This window comes from Aotus nancymaae, unplaced genomic scaffold (genome assembly GCF_030222135.1).
Source record: "Aotus nancymaae isolate 86718 unplaced genomic scaffold, 86718_ANA_hifiasm-v0.15.2.pri h1tg000040l, whole genome shotgun sequence".
Lineage (NCBI taxonomy): Eukaryota > Metazoa > Chordata > Mammalia > Primates > Aotidae > Aotus > Aotus nancymaae.
Genome location: NW_026988454.1, coordinates 12,761,659 through 12,784,146, shown reverse-complemented (window position 1 = coordinate 12,784,146; position 22,488 = coordinate 12,761,659). Strand labels below are relative to the sequence as shown.

At 43.1% G+C, this 22,488-nt stretch overlaps 1 protein-coding gene across 5 annotated transcripts in view; it reads left to right on the top strand.

Moving 5' to 3' along the window:
* TIAM2 (TIAM Rac1 associated GEF 2) overlaps positions 1 to 22,488 on the top strand; it is a 310,343-nt gene that overhangs the window by 234,680 nt on the left and 53,175 nt on the right. The window contains exon 1 of one of the 5 annotated variants that reach the window (XM_012451841.3): positions 1,410 to 1,465. The exons of 3 other annotated variants lie outside the window; for them this stretch is intronic. The gene's annotated coding sequence lies outside the window, so the exon portion shown is untranslated. Of the gene's footprint in view, positions 1 to 1,409; positions 1,466 to 1,574; positions 1,593 to 22,488 lie in introns of those variants that run through there. One more of the 5 variants, XM_064360526.1, reaches the window with a different exon arrangement.

The following is a 22,488-nucleotide window of genomic DNA, read 5'->3' as shown; positions in this document are numbered from 1 at the left end:
TTCCATATGAGAAAATCACTTGAAGGTCTGAATTTCTGAGCTTATCATTCATGTGTATTTCATGCACTGAATCAAATACGTTAGGGGCTCTGGCAGGTACTGAAAACTGGTAGTTTCGCTTTCTACCTCTGGAGAGCCTGGGTCAAGCTCCACAGGAGACCGAGTGTGGGGTCTTTTTCCTGGGAGAGCACAGAGCAATTTTTATACTTAATTACGATGATAATGGATTTTCAATTGGAATCTCTGCATGGTTACCAAAAATGAATGAAAAACACCAAAGAGAAGTTGTTAGGATTGATTTAATTATAAAGGAAGTTTATTAGGTCATTTTTGAAATTAAAAAATCAGATGGGAAGATTTGTGATTCAATAAGGTATCTCATGCTTTCTCCTCTTCTCTTGGGGCTGTCCTCTAATTTAAAATGCCATTTAATGGACTATTGGCATATAAAAGTGAATGTCATAAAACAAAAATTATGATGGAACTTATTAATGACTTGGGTATATTAGGGCCATCATTCAGCTACCCTGGGCTGCTGTTATGGGCCTGAGTATTCCATATAATACATACATGTGTCCATTTGTTGGATTCATTACTCTTGAGGGATACATTCACTACCTGTGTTATGTCTCTATGTATTTTATCATAATAAGAAACTATCACTGAGGCTATAATACTTTTGGTACTTGAGAAAATGAATTCCTATAGAAAGCAGAGAAAGGGGCACATTTACTTTATTTTTGGAGACAGAGTCTCACTGTCACCCAGGCTGGAGTGCAGTGGCACGATCATGGCTCACTGCAACCTCCACCTCCCAGTTTCAAGTGATTCCCCTGCCGCAGCCTCCCAAGTAGCTGGGACCATAGGAACACATCACTACACCCGGCTAATTTTTGTATTTTTAGTAGAGACGGGGTTTCACCATGTCGGCCAGGCTGATCTCGAACTCCCATCCTCGAGCAATCCACTCACCTCAGCCTCCCAAAGTGCTGGGATTACAGGTGTGAGCCACAGCACTCGGCTGTTTTTCTTTTCTTTTAATTTTTTTTTAAACAGTAAGGCTCAACCAGGTTTTTTTTTTTTTTTTTTTTTTTTTAAGGAAACAGAATAAAGAGTCAGTCCTGGATCGGTTAAACAGCTATTCTGTTATTCGTCTTAGCCATTCTGACTGTCTAATCCTTTATAACCTATGTCAGTGTGGACAGAGAGCTTAACCAGGCAGGCACGGTGCTTGTTCACATCAGGTCCTCCTGATGGAAACTTGCAGGTTCTTCGCCTAGCCCTTTCCTGGTTTCCCGGCAAGGCTGCTCTGTGGGGTGTGAGTCTCCTAGGCAGCGCCCCACCCGCCTCTGCCCTGGGCTTTCCCATCCCTCCCCTCTCCTAAGCTCCAGGTGGCTGTTCCATAGTGATGTTGTTTGTGCTGGAAAAACAGCCCCAGCGGACTCCATCCCCGAACGCTGCAAAGGTATTTTCTTTTCCTTGTTGAGGTAGTTGTGTTGCTTGTGAAGGAAGTTAAATGCCTGTGGGCCCACATCTCAGAAGGAAGCCTTCCATTTTGAAGGTTGAGGGGAGAAGAAAATAAGGGTGGATAGGTGAGAAATTGAAAGATCAAAGTGAAAAAGATCAGGTCTCTCATTCATATGCAACATCTCAATGACAAGAGAAGCCTGTATTTGCGGAAACTCTGAGAGGTGGCATGGTGACAGGCATGGAGGTTTTGAGTCAGACCTGGGTTCAGGTCCTGGGCCTGCGTGTATGGGTTTTTCGACTCACCCAGGGGGTTCTGGGCTTTGGTGGATGCCACCCCAGCCTCTTTTCCCTGGTGGAAACGTTTCTGAGGTGCAGTCCACATGGCTCTGCAGAGGGGCCCTGGAGTGAGCCCCAGCAGCACGCAGCAGCCTCGCTTTCACACCTCCCATGGGCTTCCTGCCCTTCCTGCCTCACTGTCCCCAATCTCTCCCTTGGGCATCTCGGGGTTACCTTCCAAATAAACTTCTGTATCCAAGTCCTCAGCTCAGATTCTGCTTTTGGGGGAGCCCGAATGAAGACGCTGAGCCTCGCTTTTCTCATCCAGAGGATAATGTTTCTCCCCTGACCCTGTGGACCCTGTGAGTTTGGGGAAATTCCTCTCTGTGGCACATCCAGCCCAGCGTCTTCCTTGGCAGGAATTCTGAAAATGTGCTTCTCCTCCTCCTCCTTCTCCTTTGCAGCTTCTTGGTTTGTTAAAAATTACCTTGATTTGCTTTTACAATGAATTAGAAAACAGTAATCCCATTTTTAAACTAAAAAAGTTAAGATTTACAGAAATCAAAAATGTAAATGACTTTGAAAAACAGTTTTTAATACAACTTTGAATTATTCTTCGCAGTGGCCATTTGAGAGGCTGCCTCTCCCTAAATTTCATGTTCCCTTGGCATTGCTAGAAGGCAGCCATGTACTTGAAAAGAAGGAATGTTCTGTTTACTTTTCCAGAGAACCCAATCCTTTCCTTGCTATAAAAACCCTATGGCTGGCTCTCTGGGAAAGAAGACCTGTTGCTTTTCTTTCTTTCTTTTTTTAAGTAGAAATTATAAGAGTATCAGAAGGCAGATGAAAAGGAAAGGCTTAAGCACTTGTTTGGGCTTATGACCATTTAAGTGGAATATTTATAGCTCCCTGTCGAGTGCTGAAAATGTAGGGAGGGGTCCCTGGGAGCAATCTACGTGGAGTTCAGGGCTTTCAGAGGTGTCCTGAAGTTTGTTGGTTAACTTTTGTCTCTTGATCAGTTTCAAGTGGGGAAAAAAAAAATCTGTTTCTGTCTGTATCTCTCTATCTCTAATGTATCTTTGCCTGAAAGAAGTGTTAGTCACGGTAGCAGGTCCCAGGAAGCTAGGGGATTGCTTGTGGGTTGCTACTAAGGTTCTGCTTTTCTAGAAAAGAAGCATCCTTGCAGTATTTGACGTTCATTGATATGAATAATGTTTAGGAAAATGGGTCTCAAACTTCCTAGTGCCCAAGACTTGCCTGCTGAGCTTAGTGAAAATGCAGATGCCAGGGTTTTGCTGTCAGTGCACCTCCTGCAGGAGGCTTGGAGCAGTGCAAGCCCCCCTCTTTTTTTTTTGTTGAGACCAAGTTTCGCTCTTGTTGTCCAGTCTGGAGTGCAATGGCGTGATCTCAGCTCACGGCAACCTCTGTCTCCTGGGTTCAAGCAATTCTCCTGCCTCAGCCTTCCAAGTAGCTGGGATCACAGGCATGCACCACCATGCCCGGATAATTGTGTATTTTTAGTAGAGACGGGGTTTCTCCATGTTGGTCAGGCTGGTCTTGAACTCCTGATCTCAGGTGATTTGTCTGTCTTGGCCTCCTAAAGTGCTGGGATTACAGGCATGAGCCACTGCGGCTGGCTGCAAGCCCCATTTTTAACCTGCGCAGGTGGAAAGCAGCCCTGGAGAGCCAGCCTTTCTAGCCTGCGTTTCTGGAGAGCAGTCCTGGGGCTGGTGTGAGCACCCCCGCTGCCCCTTGGTCATTAGTCTAAATGAGGTGCCTGAACTGGAGCAGTAGGACTCACTGTTTCCTGAGCCCTTCTATGCTGAGGCTGTGAGAATGGAATGAGATAATATGCGTCAAGTTCTCAGCATATGTTAGCCGTTGCGCATGTGTGTTCTTAGGAATTGTACACCCTAAACCTCCACCATTGTCTTTCCTTACGTGCTCAGAATGTGGGCAGTCGACTCTTAGCTCACCTCATTTGTTGCTCAGCCCATGCTTGGAAGACACCATGTTCCATTTGGCAAATCACTTACATTAGGAAGCAAAGAACTCCCAGCATTCACCAGCTTCACTCCACTATGCCTGTGATGCTCTGTGAGAAGCGGAACAGACAGGAATATAGGAAGAATTGGCGCGGGTTCAGTATGAAGTTCCTCTGTTTCCTAAGAAATGAATGACCATTTGATTTTGCCTTTAAGGGCTTAAATTTCTCTTCTAGTTATTCACAGTGGGGAGAGGAAATGTCCATGGGCTGTATTTGACTTGTGCGGAAATATCATCTGTAAAAACTTTGTATAGCGAGAATTAACGTTACCACTGGAGTTCCCCAAAGAGGCCAGTGTTATTTTAGAGCCAACAAGGCGCCCATTGAAGGGACTGGACGGACCAGACTTGTTTATACTGGGATCCTGTTAATGCTGTATTTGTGATTTATGTATGAAAATCCCTTTGCTAGTGTTTGCCATCTTTTGAAACATTCCAGCAGCTTTTAAGAAAGTCTCATTGGGCACAGAGTTTCTGAACAAAGTCTTTATGTAAACACTGAGCTTGCGGCATTAATGAACTCTCCAGCTATAAACAGCCATTCATACTACCTTGTTAGGACTGGAGGTATATTTAGTAGGGGACAAAATAGAAAAGACCTATGTCCCTCCTTCCGTTTAGACGATATAAATCCAACACATGCTTCCCAGATGATGAAGGTAATTGCAGCCTGAGGTTCTTTTTCAGCCCTCATGCCCCCTTTGAATCATTCTTTTTAAAATTGCTGTGAGTAGTGTAGAGTCTCAAGCTACCAGAAGCCACTTAGATGTAAATTTGCTCTTTGGAATGAATTGCTCTTGGGAATGTATGTGTCCATGATACAGCTTCTCACCAGGGAAAAGTATTATAGAGCCAGCTCTGATGTGGCAAACCCACTTCTTTCCTGTTTATAAGAGTGAGGGCATTTTGGCTTCCGTAGCCTGTTTAGGATGACTAACAGCGTTTAGCTCAGAGAATGCTCTGTTTGTGTGTAAAACTGCTATTACTGAGTCTGGCTGGCTGACACCCCAGATTTCCAGATGTAAAAACATATTAGTGTTCCTAAAGATGAGTGGCACATTTTTTTTTAATCAAAAGGCAATCCGATTGGGAAATACTGGTTTTACCAGGACACAGAACTTCAGTCTCAGAATTATGAGTTTCTTGTGTCTGTGCTGAAGATTGCTTTCATTTTCATCAGTGTGGAAGTGAGCATGTGGCTGTTAGTGGGGGAAAAATTAAGATCCTTGGATACTAATTTCCTTATAAAACTAAGTTTTGTTTGGACATTTGATTTTTTTTTTCTTCATTCCCAGTCATTTATTTATTCACTTATGTGTTTAACAAATAATCTTTTGTCAAATGTCGAAGGTACATATAGACGAATTACACATTATTTCATACTCTCAAGAAGCTCGTAGTTGAATGGGAAAACACTTGTAAGTAATTCCTGGCTCAAAAGAAAAAAAAAATTGCAATGAAGAGAATTACAGGTCAGTGGTGGACCTCTAATTTTTCTGCTTTACTAGAGCAAAGAGCAAAACCCACTAATTTTTCTGTTTTACAAGAGCAAAGGCACCCATAAGCAAGGCACAGAGCCCTCAGCATCAGCATCGAAGGGCAGTTTCTGGAAGGGTTTATGTTTGATCTCAGCACTGCAGATGGACAGGCTGTGGGCCCCTAGGTGTGTGGTGTGGGGACTTGGTGGAGGGAAGGACATTTCACATAGAACAGCAAGCTGGAAGACAAGAGGCTGCAAGCAAAGGTCACAGGAAGAAAGGCTGGAAAGTCTATTGGGGCCAGACTATAGAAAACCGCAAATTATTGGAATTTATAACATATCATTGCATGTATCTGAAAAACAAACTATTCAACTAGCTAATGAATATTGTGTTACTACTTCCCCCTGCCTTCTATAAAATATAGAGAACTTGTCATTTAATGGCCACTGGAGTGTGACTTGAAAAACTTGTCCCTGCCTGTCAACTCTATTGTCCCACCACTCTAGCTTCATTGCTTTGGATCTTAAAGTATTGTTGTGTTTAATGATCAGAAGTCCCTTATAAAATAAATGTTCAAGTGTTTTAGAGGAAAGAGTGAATCAATGAAGTCCTGTACGTTCTCTATAAAACCTGAGTCCTCCTCAGCATTGGGAAGCCTTCTTCACTAAAGTGTGATCCTCACCGGTCCCCTTTAGGGGTGTGGTAGATGGAAGAGCCCTGCTGGCCTGTGACAGGGACAGCTGGTGGGGAGGGGACACCCCTTGGCCAAGAGGACCAAGCAGTATGAGGGTCAGGAGGAGAGTTATTAAATAAACCTTGTCAGCATTTTGAGTAAAAATCAGTCTTGGATTTTCTGTTTGAACATTAAGTATAAATACCTCTTTCAGCTAAAAATCTGCAGAAGTTCTCTGAAGCACACTGTATGAAATGTCTCTTGGCTCTGCCACTTTTGATGGACATTTGAGAGTCTGGGATGCCAGGCAGGTCTCCTGTGAAGGTAGAGTGAGTCAGCTCTCTATGAAGTAGTTGTTCTCTGACACTGCTGACTGCTGGTAAGAGGAAACTTTATAGCCTATTACATAAGGAAAAGGAAAAAAGAGGCTCTCACTTTTCTGGGGGTGTTATGAGTACTGTTGCCAAATGCTACTTGTTTGTGTTTCCATTTTTGTTCCCCTTCTTTTGTAAGGGGCTTCAAAATGAATTATATGTCCCACTTTATTCCTGCCTATGAAGGAATTGAGATCATCGGGAAGGACCAAGTATGATATCTTCTTTCTAGCTCTCATGTTCAGAGATAACTGGATTGTGACAATATCTTCAGTTTTTCCGCTTGGTAATACCTGTGCATGGTAACAAATGCCAGCAGTGTAGAAGGTGAGACAGTGACAGCTAAGTCCCCCTAAGCTACATCGGGCAGTAGTAGTGAAGAGCGTGGACACCCCCTGATGACCTGGCTCAGGTCCTGGCTCCAGGCTCTCCCACTCACTAGCTATGTGACCTTGGGCAAGTCACTTAACCTGGTAGCTTAGTTTTTGCAACTGTAAAATGGTCTAGGATTTTTGTGGGATCAACGGGCTAATATTTGAAAGCACTGGAATCTGCCTGGCACATAGTCAAGGCCATGTAAGTGTTTGTTGAATACGTAGATACATTCCTCTTACCCTGTTCTTAGCCACACAGTCTCATCCAGGGGTCATCATTGTTCTTAATTTCTTTCTCATCCTGGTCTGGAGAATTCTAAATATTGGGAGAAATTGGCTGGGTGCAGTGGCTCATGCCTGTTATTCCAGCACTTTGGGAGGCTGAGGCGGGCGGATCACTTGAGGTCAGGAGTTCAAGACCAGCTCGGGCAACATGGTGAAACCCCATCTCTAATAAAAATACAAAAATTAGCCGGACATGGTGGCAGTTGCCTGTAGTCCAAGCTACCACTCGGGAGGCTTAGGCAGGAGAATTGATTGAACCTGGGAGGTAGAGGTTGCAGCGAGCCAAGATTGTGCCACTACATTCCAGCCTGGGTGACAGAGCGAGACTCTGTCTCATAAACAACAACAACAAAATTGGGGAAAATAATGGCGTATTTTTCTGCTTTGTTTTTACTGCATTGTCTTAGTACATGGCTATGGTGGACCGAATAATGGCCCACCCCAAACAGGTCCACATTCTAATCCCCAGAACCTGTGACTATGGCAAAAGGGGTTTAAATTTCAAAAGACTTTGAAATTGTGATTAAGTTAATTGAGATGGGGGGGCAGATTTTTATGATTATATGGGGGGCCCAGTGTAATCACAAGGGTCCTTATTAGAGGGAGGAGGGTCAGAATCAGAGAAGTAAATGTGATGAGGGAGGAGAGAGGTGGGAGGGATGTGGTAGCCACGAGCCAAGGAATGCAGGCGGCCTCTAGAATTTGGAAAAGGAAAGGAAAGAGTGCTTCCTTAGGGCCTCCAGATAGAACACAGCCCTGTGGCCTTAGTCTTCTGTGTTTCAGAAATGTAAGACAATAAATTGGGTTTCCGTGTCAAACACTGTGTTTGATGGCAGAGATACAAACATGAAAAAAAAAAAAAAAACACAGTCCGGGTATTCAGGGTGCTGTGGTCTGGAGGCAGACGTGTGTACAGACAGCGATCATAATCCACCATCATCATTACTCGGACTTGTCAGTCTCTTTCTGGACCCTTTACTGTTAAGAATTATTGAGGACCCCAAAGAGCTTTAGTTATGTGGGCTACATCTGTATCTACTGATATTGACTATATTAGAAATTTAAACTAAGAAATGTTTGAAATGTTTATTAATGTATTTTAACGTAGCAATAGTGGATCCATTTTTATGTAAACGCTATAAACATACTTTTAATGAAATGTCTTTCCAAACAAACAAAAAAAAAAAAAAAAAAAAAACTTAGAAGAGTAGCCTTATTTTAAATTTTTGCAAATTTATTTAATGTGCATCTTAGTAGAAGAAAGTTGAGTTCTCATATCAGTGTCTGCATTCAGTCTGTTGCAGTGTATTGCTTTGGTGGAGGTTATTTAAAGAAAATGCATTCTTACACAGATAAATGTAGTTGGGAAAGGGAGGAGTACTTTGACAGGCCTTTCAGACCACTGTGGATATGCTGCTTTCATAAAGCCCCAAACTCAACAAGGGGCCGTTTCTTCAAGGTTGGTTGCAATGTGGAACTTGAGGCATTATTGGTAGACTTTTCTTATTTGATAACATTGAAATTAATTGGCTTCTCTTGCACTTGGAATAGATCTTTTACTCACATATAACATGCATTGTTTATTTGGAAATATAGGGTCATTAAGTTACGTAGATCTTCCAAATGTGGACATTTCATTTCACAGCATTAAAAATCACTTTCAGGCCAGTCACGGTGGCTCACACCTGTAATCCCAGGATTTTGGGAGGCCGAGGCAGGAGGGTGGCTTGAGGCCAGGAGATTGAGACCAGTCTGGGCAATGTAGAAAGAGTCTATCTCTACAGAAAAATAAAAAATTAGTGGGACATGATGGCTTGTGCCTGTAGTCTTAGCTACTTGGGAGGCTGAGGTGGGAGGATTGCCTGAGTCTGGGAGGTTGAGGCTTCAGTGAGTGATGATTGTGCCACTGTACTCAGCCTGGGTGACAGAGCAAAACCTTGTCTCAAAGAAAATAAAAAAGTCACACTCATATCTCATTGGAAAAGTGTTGGGAAGCTCACGGTGGCAGATACAAATTTTCCAAGATTCTGATTTTTGTTGGACAATTTGAATTATATTTACCAATACTGTCAGGCTCACTTTGCTCATTTTAAAGAAAATGTCTTTTCTCACTTTTTTTTTTACAAGTAAAAATTGTGGTTCTTGAAAACAGTTATTTCGGCTGCTAACACACCCTGACGTATGCTTTACCTCAACGCCGCGATTGTGCTTGGGTGTGCGGCTGATGAGTTGTATATGTGCTTCCTGAACGTGTTCCAAGGGTGGAGAGTTAGGAAAATTACCAGGTTTTGCTGCTCCATTGAGGACATTCTTAAGTGAAACTGGTGAATTTTAAAATGTAAGAGTGTGGCCCTGAAGAACACAATGGTGCTGGGCGCAGTTTGGTGTCCCTGCCTTATTTATGCTGAGACAGCAGCAGATGCTGTGCAGCATTAGTGTACATGTCCTCAGAGAGCAAAAGGCAAGTGACATTTGACATTTTTCAGAAAATAATTTTCAACTTGCGGACTCCTTGGAAGGCTCTCAGTGACCCCAGGAGTCTACAGACCGCACCTGGAGAAGGACTGTTCCGATATATATGGAGCAGCAACAGAGGAGCAGAAAACTCATGTTCCAGGTTAATCAGGGACACTTTCCAGGGAGGGAATCACCTGTGTTAACCCCTAGAGATGAGAAGGTAGACGAGGGGGCATAGAGCATTCCAGGTGCAGAGAAGTCGGGAGGAGATCGGGCTGTCTAGCTGTGGGGAGGTTCATGAGTAATTCAGATGGTTGGAGACTCAGGTACAAATGGGGAAGAGGAGAAAATAAAGTGAGACAGGAGAGCATGACCAGGTGACAAAGGGTCCAGGAAGTTGGCCGAGAAGCCTGGATGTAAAGATATACAGGGAAAAGATGAATAGGCCAGGGTGGGTCAGATTTGCAGGTTAGAGAGACAGGCAGCCCCAGTGCCAGCCAGGGAAGAGCATTACAGCTGCTGCTAGTCCCCTAAAAGACGACAAAGGGATGGCCAGGCAGCTGTGGGCTGAGAGGTGGGTGGCACAGCGTGGCAGGCAGTCCCTACCCTTCCCTCCTTCAGAGCACATAGGTAGGAGGAGATACTCTGTCCTCTTTTTTTACAGGGACTCTGTCTTACTTATATTTGCCACCAATAAATCACTGGGCACATAAATAGAGTCATTCAATAAATAATTGCTTGAACGTTTGAACAAATGAGTAGAGGATATAGGAACAACAGGATTCAGAATATGACAAAGAAGAAAACACCAGGTCTTTCACTTTCACCATTTCAACAGTGACATGGTTTGGCTATGCGCCCCCCCTGCCCAAATCTCATCTTGAATTGTAGTTCCCGTAAACCCCACCTGTCATGGGAGGGACCAGGTGGAGGTAATTGAATTATGGGACGGTTTTCCCCATGCTGTTCTCGTGATAGTAAGTGAGTTCTCATGAGATCTGATCATTTTATAAGGGGCTTCCCCCTTTGCTGGGCACTGATGTTTCTGCTTTCTGCCGCCATGTGAAGAAGGACATGTTTGCTTCCCCTTCCACCATGATTGTAAGTTTCCTGAGGTCTCCCCAGCCCTGTGGAACTGTGAGCCAATTAAATCTCTTTATTTTATATATTATCCAGTCTCAGGTGTGTCTTTATTAGCAGCATGAGAATGGAGTAATACAAACATTGACTTTATTTTTCAACAAGATGCTAAGGCTTATGTTATTTCTAAAATGAGGTTTATTTAGGTTTGCAAAGTAAAATTTGTAGCTTTGAAGGGGAGTTGTGGCTTTGTTTATACCTTGAGGTTGACTCTGGGTGCAAATAATTTGACAATTTTTTACCTTCAAGGTGGGAATTGAATTTCTATACTTAATCATAATCCTGAATTCAAGCACGTAAATTAGGTTCACAACATGAGATTTGCAACTTTTTTACCCCGTGGAGGGTACCCATCACCTGTGAAGAGCACACTGAGGCCAAGCTGAGAAACCAGTGATCTCTGGAGAAAAATAGTTTTCTTTCGTTTTGCTTTTCTTTGGTTTAACAAGTATTTAGTTGCTGCCTGTTGTATCAGGCATTGGTCTAGGAGTTCTAGAGATAAACATTGAACACAGCAGGTAAAAAGCATCCTTGCCCATGTGGAGCTTACTTGTATTTTAGTGGGTGGACAGAGAGAGTAAGCAGAAACCTCACAATTAACAAGTAATATAAGGTACTTACAGATGATAAGTGTGATAGAAAGAAAATTGATCAGGGTGAGAGGGGAGGGGGAGTGATGGGGAGTAGGGGCCAGGCTGGTTGCAGTTATGCATAGGGTAGGCCAGTAGTGGTCAGGGAACCATGAACACCTAGGAGCACAGGCTCACAGGAGGTCAGGGACAGGGCCACGTGGCTGTCAGGGGACAAAGCTTTCCAGGCCAAGGGAACAGTTGCATGTGCCCTGATGTGATCTGTTTATTGGGAGGTGTGCCTGGAAGGGCAAGGGAACAGCACAGCAGTGAGAGGTGAGGCCTAGAGGAAGTGTGAGGCCAAATCAGGCCAGATCAAACTGGCCTCAGAGACCATTGTAAGGTCCATTTATTGGAAGGAAAGGAGGAGCTGTTGCATATGTTTGAGCAGAGAAGTGACATGATCTGGCGAGTGATTGGTAAGGATCACTGAGTGTTGTTGAAAATAGACTGAGGAGGTGGTGGTGGAATGGAGGCTTTGCCATCACCCAGACGAGAGGTGAGGGGGTGGGGTCTGCTTGGGGTGGTGACAGTGGCAGTAGAGCCAACAGAGCTCGCCCAGAGACTGGAAGGAGAGGGGTCAGGGAGGACCCCCCGGGTTTGGCCTGAGCATCCAGAAGGTTGGAGTCTCCATCAGTTAAAATGGGAAGATGGATGTGGAGCAGCTTTGGGGAAAGATGAGAAATTGGCTTGGGAACTCCTTGTATTTAACATCTGTTCATGTTGAATATTTCACCTGCTTCCAAAACCATTTTGAAATGAAAACCCATCTATAAAATTCCATAAGAGGCATCAACATTAGCAACATAAAGAGAAAGGGAGGAAATTTGAGTGCCAAGTTACCCCTTTAAAGATGTCCACTCACAGTGTAAGGCAAACACATATTTGTTTATAGGAGAATAAATCAGCAGGCCTTGAAATACAAGTTGTAGCACATCAATCCTTTTCATTTCAGACAATTTAGTTCTGATCTGTTGTATGTTATACATTCATTTCTGCCCTACAGAACTCAGCTCTGATTATTTATAGATTATGCAGTCTCATACAAATCCATTTAACTTTGATCCTTTCTTGCGTTTGGCTGTTAACATCTAACATGTCATGGGAAAAACAAAGTTCAAATTGTCCCATTTTGTTACTTGTTGGCAGCTCTGGAAAAGGTTATTTGGAAAAAAGCACATGAAATTGTTAGCAAATTTATTGTGTATCTTCTGTGAGGAGCTCTGGCCAGCTGCCCTGGGGAGCGAGCAGGTGCTAGTCCACAGTTTCTGGAGCAGCAGGATGCCCCCCACCTTCCAGAAGTCTCCCAGTGGGCTAGCTACTAAATCTGGACTTCCCAGTGAAGCACTTGGAAACTGCTGAATGAAAGGACATGTGATCCTCCACATTTTAACATTTTTCTTTCCGAATACTAGTTATTTTCTCTTAAATTGCCATTTGTGAATCGAATTCTGTATTCATGTTTCAGTTGATGAAGGACCATGCCATTCTTCTGTGAAGTTTAGGCATCTTTGCATAGTAGTATTAGCAAAATTATTTGAACATTTATTGAGTTTTGTCATTATTATTTTATACAAATGATTGAGGAAAAAATGGAGGCTGAAAATGCTGATAAGGAGCCTAGCTTTCCTAAGCTTAATATCCATGACCCAAAAATGCCAGTCATCGGGTATGTCCAGCCAGCAAGACTTTAGCTCCATGTGGATGTTCTTTGACCTTGAGTGTATTAACCTGTTCTCATGCTGCTAATAAAGACGTACTCGAGACTGAGTGATTTATAAAAGAAAGAGGTTTAATTGAGTCACAGTTCTGCAGGACTGGGGAGGCCTCAGGAAACTTACAGTCATGGTGGCAGGAGAAGCAAACACGTCCTTGACATGGCAGCAACAAGCAGAAGTGCTAAGCAAAAGGGGAAAAGCCCCTCATGAAACCATCAGATCTTGTTTGAACTCAGTATCACCAGAACAGCACGGAAGTAACCATGCCCATGATTAAATTACCTCCCGCCGGGTCCCTTCCAGGACAGGTGGGGATTATGGGAACTGCAAGATGAGATTTGGGTGGGAACACAGCCAAACCATGCCACTGAGCAAGTCAGTATGGGTGTTCACTGGGGAAAGAGGAGAAAATGAATACATGTGCTAGGCATATTTAAAAGGTGCAGCGTAAATAGAAGTTTTATGACTTTTTGGGATCTCTGGGGGTAGAAGTTCACAGAACCTAAATATTCACCTTTCATGCTTCTCTTTTACAATTGTAGTTTGTGAGAAGTATGGGGCCACTTGCACGTTCTACTGGCGGAATCATGGGCCCTTCTTGTTTTGAACTCTGAGAGCATTTTGTCTATATGCCTGATATGGAAGTAATATTGCTCTCTGTGTGCCTGTCCTTATTAACCTGCTACTGACAATGCCTTGAAAACAGGGACTTTGAAGAGTATAAAGAATGTTTCAGACACAGCAGCCAGCACAATTCTTGATAAAAATAGCAGGCATTGAATAAATAGCTATAGAGTGAAAGGAAGGTTGGTTAGAAGTCTCTTGATGAAAGTTAAGGCAGTGTTCTTGAGAATGGATTATGGGGGAATAAAAGAAATCATTGGAACACACCTTGAGGCTTCCAAGATTTCCTTTTTATAAATCAGATGCAAGGGAATGGGGCCGAGAGATTCTTGAGCCGAGGTCTCCATCACTGGCACGTGTGTGGAGGGCACCGTGGGATGGCCTGTGGCTGTAGTGGTGGAGAACCACAGGCCCCAGCTCCAGAGTCCTACTGCAAATCCTGAGAGTCCACGGAGCCCAGCTGCTGGCCCATGTCTGCGCTGCTCTGGAGTTTTAATGGGCTAGTTGGTGCCCATGACAGAGAGTTAATTTACCAGCTAAACCAAAACCACAACTGAAAAAGAACAATAACTTCTTTGTTTTTTTTTAATTTTTAAAAACTTTTTTGAGATGGAGTCTCGCTTTGTCACCCACGCAATGGCACAACCTCAGCTCACTGCAACTCTGCCTCCCGGATTCAAGCAATTTTTCTGCCTCAGCCTCCTGAGTAGCTGGGACTACAGGTGCACGCCACCACACCCAGTTAAGTTTTGTATTTTTAGTGGAGACAGGGTTTTACCATGTTGACCGGGCTTGTCTTGAACTCCTGACCTCAGGTGATCTGCCTGCCTCAACCTCCCAAAGTGCTGGGATTACAGATGTGAGCTGCTGTGCCCAGTCTAAGAACAGTAACTTTTATGTCACCAGTATAGGCCAACAGTGACAGTGAGATGTGTTTTAATTTGGGGGTAGTAACATTTGTAAAAGACTCTGGATCTCAAATAAGGTCTCAAATGGATTCTAGTTCCTGGCTTTGTCATGTGTGACTTTGGGCAGGTTACTAAAACTATTTTCTTGACTCTGAAAACAAGGGATCAGGCAAAATATTCTTAACATTTTTTCCTTCTCTCTCTAAAATTCTTGTATTTAATGTAATTGAAGTGACAATATGAAGACTACAGGAGTGTACATTTCCTCCAAAATTTTATGGAGTGAAAAAAGCGAAGTAATGGATCAAGCATTCCATTTTGGTTTTGCAGCCAGTGTCATTCCCTCTTTAAATAGAGTCAGGACTTGACTGTGGTAGAGAACATGTTTGTTAGGGCTTCATAATAATAGCAGCCTGTCTCAATATAAAGAGCACAAGGAACCTTAAGAACATTAATTATCCCTCACATCACCCTGATGGAGCAGAGATGTGTTATTATCGTTTCACTTTCACAGCTGGGTAAATCAAGGTATAGAGACACATCAAGTCTCTGGTACCTTGGACAAGGTCATAGCGACTCAGGCAGATAGAACTGTGTCTTCTTGTTTTTCCTTCTATGTAGGGAAAAATGTCTGGATTTTAATGGCTCCCCCCACCCACCCGCTTTTAAGGATTTATCTATTAACATACATAGAGTAAAACCCAGTTATAATTTGCCCTGCAGTAAAGCAAATTTAGATGTGGCTGGATTGATGATGGCTGTTGTCTGCTTATCTGGATTCTTATCTGGGGGTTGGGACTGATGATCAGAAAGGCCTTGTGATCGATCATTTGGGGCTTTTTCAGTTCAGGGAAAAGTCAGTTTACAGTTATAGCTTCACTATCTGTTCCTGTTCCTTTTTTGATGCTTCATACAGATTTCCATTAACCTTGCAATCCCATGTGACCATATATTTCCTGTGATTTGGTTCTTTGGAACCCACTTTAATGGTAGAGTTTTACTGTTAATTCTAATTTCTCTCCTCTAAAATCTACCCTGACTTCCTTACCTTCTTTTTTAAAAATTGAATAGAATTAACACACTATACAATTTACCTTTTACAGTGTACCATTAGGTGGTTTTTAGTATATTCACAAAGTTGTGCAGCCATCACTACTGTCTAATTCCATAACATTTTTATCCCCTCAAAAAAGAAACCTCCCACCCCTCAGAAGTCACTTCTCATCTTCCACCCTCCAACCCCAGCTCCCGGCAACTATGAATCTCCTTTCTGTTTCTATGGATTTGCCTATTCCGGGTGTTTCGTATAAATGAAAATACAATGTGTAACCTGTCGTTTCTGGCTTCTTTCACTTGCATAATGTTTCAAGGTGCATCCAAGTTGTAGCATGAATCAATACTTCATTCCTTTCTATGGCTGAATAATATTCAATTTCACCTTCTTTTAATCCAAGAGAACCATAGCATTTACTGAAAAGTGTCCTCAAATTTTCCTTTTTCTGTAGCAACTTTCTCTAATAGAATCTCGTGTGTACTTTTTTCTCAAAGTCTTTAAATAGAACTCCAGCTAAGTAGTTGCTAAGGGCTTTGAACTTCAGTTCGACTTTATTAAAATTCTTGGAGTGTTTAAAATACAGTATTGTCTGTTACATGCTCCTGAAGGTAAGTAGATGTGGGATTTGGGTGTACTCCCAGTGCTAGTGGGTGTCAGTTTCCTTGCAGTACCAAGACCTTGGTTGAAGATCTCACTCATCATTATGTATTTTTCAGTGGGGCTCTGATAAAAATCCCCTGGGAGGCACTGCACCTTCTTTCTTTGGGTGATGAGAAATATTTCCCTGGATGGCACAGTGCAGCAAATGTCATTAATGAAAAGTGTCACAGACCACTGCATTTTAAAGTAAAAATATGAGTCAAATTTAGGACAATCTAAGTTACTTAAAAATATGCATTGCTATACAAAGTTCACAAATTTAAATGTATTTATTTAGAAGAAATTGTTTTGAAAACAAGGTCTTGCTCTGTCACCTAGGGTGGAGTGCAGTGGCACAATCATAACTCACTGCAGCCTCTACCTTCTGGGCTCAAGTGATGCTCTTGCCTCAGCCTCCTGAGTGGCTGGGATCACAGTGGCACGCTGCCTCAGTCACTGCCGTAGCCTGCCTGGTGAAGGAGGATGTGGGTACGTCGAAACACTCTTTTTCCATTGTTCTAGGAAGGAGTGTTGCAGTCAGTGTGGAGGTGGCTGGCAGCACATTTCTTCTGTGACAACATCTACCATATTCCTGTCCCTTTAAGTATTCTTTCCCACTCTAAGGACGTTTATCACAAGACAGTTGAATCAGATCCTGGCGCCCTGCCATTAAGAAACACTTACTACCAGCATTTACTTTACTACGCTCTGTGTATTGCCAGTGGTCGCTTGCATTGTCAAAAACATCACCAATTGGAATGTCACCTCAGGTTAAATGGACTTGGCAGATTTATGAAATTTATATTTTTCCTGCACAGTATTTATGCTATAATAGAATGTATTTCTTTGCAAGTTTAACAATAACGTTTAAACTACTGTTAGGAATTTCCGTGACGTGAGTCATAACAATTAAAAAAAGGAAAGTCCCAGACATGGTCAGAAAAGCAGACTGATTTTTATCTATGGTAAGAGTGTGTAATAATAAATGGTGATCTTTTTGTTAATGGTGCTTTTGGGACTTGACTCACCTTTGAATGTGGTCAACTCAAGAGTTATTTTTTTTCTCCCAGTTATTTCTCTTATTTCATGTAAACACTTTGTTTTCCTTCTCTTTCACTGACTGATGATGAGAACTATTTGCCTGGATGGCACAGTGCAGCAAATGTCATTAATGAAAGGTGTCACAAACCACTGCATTTTAAAGTAAAAGTATGAGTCAAATTTAGGACAATCTGAGTTAGTTAAGAATATGCATTGCTATACAAAGTTTACAAATTTAAATGTATTTATTTAGAAGAAATTGTTTTAAAAACAAGGTCTTGCTCTGTCACCTAGTGTGGAGTACAGTGGCACGATCGTAACTCACTGCAGCCTCTACCTTCTGGGCTCAAGTGATTCTCTTGCTCCAGCCTCCTGAGAGGCTGGGACTACAGGTGTGTACCACCACACCTGGCTAATCTTTTTTTATAGAGATGGAGTCTTTCCATGTTGCCCAGGCTGGTCTTGAACTCCTGGCCGAAAGCAATCCTCCTGCCTTGGCCTCCCAGAGTGCTGGGATTATTGGCATGAGTCACCACACTGGCCACAAAGTTGAATTTAAAAGGAGAGATTCTGGCTGGGTGCCAGAGTTTTCTTTGAGACAGAGTGTCTCAAAGAAAAAAAAAAACCATAAAAGGAGAGATTTGCAAAAATTTTCTTTGCAAATGTTCAATGTGCTCTTTGTACTGTGATAACCATGGTTGTGAGCGTTAATGCAGAGTTTTGTAATAGTGGGTGAAGCTTGGAGAACTGAAAAAAAGTCTTAATTCTCTATTTACATAATGCTATTATGCCTCAGCTGGCAGCTTTGATTTACTAAACTTTAATCTTTTCTTAAAATTGCATTTGTACTTAAAAAAAAAAAAAGATACATAAAGTGAAGGAATTGAATGGGCTAATTTCTGAGTTTCTTTTCTGACCTACAGTTCTTTGATTCTCTACAAGTTCTACATTTATGGAATTGCATAGTATAAATTCTGAGAAACGGAATAGAGACGTTGAGTAAATCAAATAGATTAATAGCATAATTCAAACAAAGTACACTATTTTATCTGGACATGAGTAGATAGGAGGATGTAAGTATTAAATGGCAGAGATGTGTAACTCTAACGCCACAGTGCATTACGTAGTTGAAAACTTAATTAACCCGTTTATTATTCACTTGTAACTACTTTGACATTAATTTTTAGATTTTTTTTTCAGTCTTCTTCTTAGAAGATTATTCTTCTATAGTTTCCACATCAGAAGGGGTTTCTAAGGATTAATGATTTAATCAACTAAAAACATTTTTGAGCCTGAGATTAGAGTCTCAATTAAATATACTTCATCATTTATCTGGCTGCTGTATTTTTAATTGCTTTAGTGAGTGTATTTTATGTTTCTTTGGGAATTGAGGGATGCTAATTCTCAGAGGGTGTAAAATGCTATGGGTTGGGTGCATTTTCCATCGTCTGATGCCACTTGATTCTCCTAGAGGTAAAGTTGAGGTCCTGGCCACAGGGAGAGGCAGTTCTCAGAGGTGGTGGCGCTGACCACCAGGTGACATTTCGGAAGTTTGTGGTTCTGTTTTTGGTTATCGTAATGAATCCAGGGATGGTGATATTTGGTAGTTGGGGACATGATTGCTGGACATCCTGCAGTGATCAGGTTAATCCCATACGTTGCACGTTGTTTGACTGGACCTTAATGGAGGTGAAAAAACATGCATGCAATTAATTATCTGAGCTAGGAACTGCTATTAAGCTTCCAACACATAAATTCTGGGGGACACATTCATTTTTCCCCACAGCTATAGGGTACTTGGAATTTTCTGAGAAGATGACAACCCAGTAAATAAGGGAAATATATCCTTTATTTTGCTCAGAACTTTCCCAAGAGTTTTTGCCATTTTATAAAATCATATCACTGATGGTCATACCACCAAGACACACTGGCATTGGTCTGTGGTGAAGCTGGGGACAAGGTCTGTAGACCCAGTGGCTGGCAGCTTCCTCATGGCTTCTGGAGAGGTTCTGCTGCCATTTACATATTGAGCATAATTCAAACAAAGTATTCAAACACACAGTTTTTATTTATAAATGACTTGCCATTTATTTTTCTTTTTGTGTTATTTTTAGGGTAGTATATTGCTTTTGAAGAAACTATGTATGGAGGTAGGTAGATAGACTAAGAATGATTTTTGGGCCGGGCGCAGTGGCTCACGCCTGTAATCCCAGCACTTTGGGAGGCCGAGGTGGGCGGATCACGAGGTCAAGAGATCGAGACCATCCTGGCCAACATGGTGAAACCCCGTCTCTACTAAAAATACAAAAAATAGCCGGGCATGGTGGCACGTGCCTGTGGTCACAGCTACTCGGGAGGCTGAGGCGGAAGAATCACTTGAATCCAGGAGGTGGAGGTTGCAGTGAGCCGAGATTGAGGCATTGCACTCCAGCCTGGTGATAGAGCAAGACTCCGTCTCAAAAAAAAAAAAAAAGAATGATTTTTATTTCAGGATAGTAAAAGTATACATTATCAAAAAGGACCCTTTGGATATGAGAGTATTAAAAATCAGTGTACGATAATATATGCTTTGAAGCGTGAAAAACATATTTTAAAAAGTTTTCATTCTCATGCCTGATGCTTTTAGTCTATTTCAAATGAACCCTCAGTCCACATGTTGAAGCACAGCTTTTTCTGGTGCAGTGACTGCTGTCTTAGTTCATTTGTGCTGCTGTAAAGAATACCACACACGGGGTAATTTGTAAACAGATTTACTGGCTCACGGTCCTAGAGGCTGGGAAGTCCAGTGTCAAGGTGCCATTAGGTTTGGTGATTCTGATTCCAAGAAGGCACCGTGAACGCTGCGTCCTCACATGGCTGAAGGTGGAAGAGTAAACGGTGGAACAGAGCAGAGCCACTCCTGAGAGCCCTATTTATCATGCCATCAATATTCATGAGTTATGGGTAGAACCCTCATGACCTAAACACCCCCCACTAGGTTCTACCTCCCAACGCTGTTGCCTTGAAGATTAAGTTTCCAACACATGAATTCTGGGGGACACGTTCAAACCATAGCAACTACCATTATTAATTTCTCAAAAAAAAAAAAAGTCATTTTGTACCTAGGAGCAGAAAGCAAATGTTCTCCTGTCACTTTGCATTTCTTGTTTTTGGCTACGGATTAATATCATCTTGAGATGCTTAATTTAACTTCTCTTTAATTGCCGTTCCTGAGAACTCGGGAGGTATTCTCAGACTTTGGGGTGGAATGGTTCTTAGATCACTTTTCCTAGGAACCAGTTGTCTGTCCTCACGAGGCCCAATCCTGCCTGCTGGAAAGGCGGAGGAACTCTTCCCCACCGTCAGGAGCTGCCTGGCGTGTCCAGGGTCTGCTGGCAGCCACCTGGTGGGTGTCCAGGGAGTACAAGAACTTTGTTGCATAGTCTCTCGCTGCCTGGTTGAGTAAGGAGGAGGCTGCCAGTAAGATTTGGATTATAGGGTGGCATCAGCCAGATGAACCGTACGTAGCTGCCTGAGAAGAATCAGGCTTCCTTAGGATTAAACCACGGGTGAGATGCTGGCAGGGACACCCCACGCAGGCCAGGCCTTCTCCCAGGCTTCCCATTGCTGCCCGTTTCCAGAGAATTCCCCTTCGTGCCTGTCACAGTGATCACCTAGGTCTGTTGGTGCTTTCTGGGCAACAGGAGAAAGAAATGGCAAAACCCACACGTTTGCATATTAACTGTGCTGGGTTGGATTTGGAAATGATGTAACTGTACATTTTCAATTCAGATTACGAGCTGTGTGGGCGAGGCACCCTTAACGTCAACATTTCCTGATATTTCTGTTTTTAAGTTGGTACCCAGGATGTTCCTTTAACACAGGCTTTGCCCTTTCATTGTAAAGGATCTGGGGTTGCCGGTGACTTGGCTGACAGTGGTGCTAATGGGCTAGGTATGGATGCACAGTTCTGGAGGAAGCTGAACGACCAGGTGTCTCAAACCTAAAGCCGCGTGCGTTCCCCAGTGGTCTGTAAGGAGCTATAGGCTGTGCGGAAGAGTAGGAGGCAGGCATCTTCCATGGTGGCCTGCCTGGACTGTCATCCTTCTCCATGGTGTGTTGATTAAAGGAGAAAGATGGCTGAGCCTGGTCTCATGACTGCTCTGGCCATGACCTTGCACTTGGTGGGTGCCCAGTGCTGGCACCCATGGGAATGAGGGAAGAAATAAATTAAATGATAGATGCAAACGGAGGAGGCCAGACTGTAACTTGGGACATTGCAGCTCTGCTGATTCACCTGCTAAGGAGAAGCTCTTCAGCTCAGTAGAAGCTCTCGCTGGCCGTGTTAAATGGGAGGTTTTTTTCAAATTGCTAGACCTCTGCCCGAAACTGTCAATTTCCATGAGGAATGTGATGACAAAGACAAAAGGATATATTTACCAGATACAAATAGATCTCTTGACTTGAATTTACAATTTGGTTTTTTTTTCTTTTTTTTCATGATTTTCAGTCATATTGGCCAGAGGCTTTTTCTGGAGTGAGTCTGAGCATCTGTACTGTACAATGCTGAGTGCAGGGCGGGCAGGAAGCAAGTGCTCATTACTATCTGTTAGGGACAAAGAGCCCCTAAAACGTGTTGCACTGTATACGTCCTGATGAGGCCCTCCCAGGTGGGAAGCCAGATTTTCGCCTGGGAGGGGCAGGATATATTTACTCCCGTTAGCAGCTGGTGCTCAGGACGTGGGCAGAATGTAAGGGGCTATGTATAGGCATTTGGCACCCAGGACAGGATGCCTGTTTCCAACAGCTTTGTAAATAAGCATTCGGGTTTTACCAGCCTCCACTCTTTTTAAAGCCAGTCTTCTATTCTTCCAGAATGTACTTGTATCTCATGTCCCTTCTATAAAGAACACTAAAGGCACCCTCCTTTTATTGGGGATACAGGTCCTGGTAAAATTGGAGGCTCCCAGAGCTGGGGATGGCAGCTGTGGACACTGTCCTGCTTGGATTCCCCTGTGCTCCGTCTTGTCCAGGACGGCGCTGGCACGTTGCTGGTGGCTGCAGGGACTCTGTGTATGCCCAGATGCATCTCACCTAGGGGAAGCTTGGGTAGAAGAACACCTCTGAGATTTCCTGTCTTGGCGGATCTCAGGACCTGTCCACAGCTGCCTTCTCTTCTCAGATCCACGGGGCCAGCCTCGGGGGGCTGGTTCCTTTGGGCCATCCTGTCCAAGCCTGTGCCTCAGAGAGAACCCAGTGGCACCCAAAGTTTCCCTGAAGTTAGGGGTGCCAGGGGGCCTGGGGGAGCCCCACTGACTAG